Raw genomic sequence first — 2,186 nt, forward strand, 5'->3', positions numbered from 1 at the left:
GTGTGTGCATGCAGGCCAGAAGTCTACCTCATGCCATTCCTCAGGTGCTGTCTACCTTGATTTATTTTTGTTTGGTTCTTCCTCTTGTTGAGACCGGGTACTAAAATCTTGCCAAGCAGACTAGGCTGGCTAGTCAGAGAGCTGCAGGCATGGTGCTGTCTCACCCTCTGCAGGACTGGGATCACAAGTACTCACCGCACGTGGCTTTAAACGTGTTCTGGAAACCCAATGCAGCCCTAATGCTCGAACTTTATCAACTGAGCCATCTCCCCAGACACCCAGTATCTCTTTTCTTTTCCTGAGGTTTGCTCCCTCTGTCCCCACCTCGCATCTGCCATGCTCACCCCCGCCCCCCAATATTCCCAAATATAAGAAAGAGAGCTGACTGTGAGGCTGAGGGGCCAGCCAGGAAGCACCATTCCTCCATGGTTCTCCCACCACAGCCTCTGCTTAAGTTTCTGCCCTGACTTCCCTCAGTGATGAACTGTGATGGGAGCATAAGCCAAATAAAGCCTTTCCTCTCCAAGCTGCCTTTGGTCATGGTGTTTACCACAGCAACAGAAAGCTAACTACGTCCCAGTTTGCGTCCCTACGGGCCACTGGGAAATTGCTTCCTGAAGAGGGAGTTGGACAAAAGAGGTGAAATCCTGGATGGGTAGTCACCTCACATGCAGTTTGTCACTTGTCAGTGACCTCTCTAGCAGTGTCCTGTGCTCCTAACGTTCTAAGCTCACGGGTAGCCTTGCTTCCTGGGGATCACATGCTTTCATAAGGATTCCATCACCTCACAAGGAATGCAAGCCAGGAGAGGCGATTTTTCAGGGGGCGTTCCAGCTGAATCAAGGTTCCATCATGGCCCCCTCCACTACGGGTGGGTTCTGACAGGCCGAGCACTGCATGTCGATATTCCCTGGATGGAAAAGAATGAGAACAGGCTGCAGACATCTGTTAACTTGAGTCAATCACACATTAGGATTGGTTAGTTCTAGGCAAGACCTTTGACAATTTAGATTAACTATAATTGTGTGGCATCTTTTGTTTACATTGAGTCTATTTTAAAAGCCTTATTTGCAAAGGAATAAAGATAACTTCTCCTCCTCTCCATCCTCCTCTCCATCCTCCTCTCCCTCCTCCTCTTTTTTTTTGAGGCAGAATCTCAATATGCAATCTAAACTGGCCCCAAACTCAGAGTGATCCTTCTGCTTCAGCCTCCCAAGTGCCACCATACCTAGTTAATAAAGATAACTACAATCATCATTGAATTGTTCTAAGAGTATATAATTTTGCCTTTTGTAGTTGCACACAAGAGCTTTGTAATTTTGTTTGGCTTCCTAACTACCAGAGAGCATCACCCCAGTGTTCTCAAGCCTAAAGAGCAAGTGTTCTTGCTGGGAAAACTGATAAGCTACCTGGTTTTCTCTGGATATGCTTTTTAACTGTCACAATCAAACCCAAGACAGTTAACTAAGCATCACTAAAAGGCTTTGTTTGGTGTATGAATGAGCTCCCCCAACACAATGTATGTGTGTGTGCATATGTATCTGTGTGTGTGTGTGTGTGTGTGCTTTGCAAAGTGATTCTGCTGTGAACACATGTTACATTTTGTGGTGGTTTGAATAAAAATGATCCCCATAGGTCTATAGGGAGTGGCACTATTAGGAGGCGTGGCTTTGTTGGGGCAAGTGCATCATTAGGGAGTGGGCTTTGAAGTCTCAGAAGCTCAAGCTGGGCCCAGTGGCTCACTCAGATGTAGAACTCTCAGCTCCTTTTCCAGCACCATGTCTGCCTGCATGCCACCATGACAATAATAAACTAAACCTCTCAAGCTGTAAGCCAACCCCAATTAAATATTTTCCTTTATAAGAGTTGCTGTGGTGCTCGCTTCAGCAGCATATATACTAAAACTGGAATGATACAGAGAAGATAGCATGGCCCCTGCACGAGGATGACACATAAATTCATGAAGTGTTCCATACTTTTTCTATGAGCAAGGGCATCAAGATCATGACGGGGAAACCTACAGAGACAAACAAACCAAACTAGTGGGAACTCATAAAATTTGGATCAACAGCTGTGGAGCCTACATGGGACTGGACTAGACCCTCTGCATAGTGAGACAGTTGTGTAGCTTGATCTGCTTGCCCCATCCCCACCCCTGCCCAGCAGTGGGATCAGAGTTCATCCCT

At 46.5% G+C, this 2,186-nt stretch overlaps 1 non-coding gene across 1 annotated transcript; it reads left to right on the forward strand.

Moving 5' to 3' along the window:
• The first annotated feature begins 1,874 nt into the window (after nt 1-1,874).
• On the forward strand, nt 1,875-1,980 carry LOC131912184 (U6 spliceosomal RNA). Its single transcript, XR_009379581.1, has one exon. It is a non-coding gene; the product is annotated as a U6 spliceosomal RNA (small nuclear RNA).
• The last annotated feature ends 206 nt before the right edge of the window (nt 1,981-2,186 follow it).

This window comes from Peromyscus eremicus, chromosome 5, assembly GCF_949786415.1.
Source record: "Peromyscus eremicus chromosome 5, PerEre_H2_v1, whole genome shotgun sequence".
NCBI lineage: Eukaryota > Metazoa > Chordata > Mammalia > Rodentia > Cricetidae > Peromyscus > Peromyscus eremicus.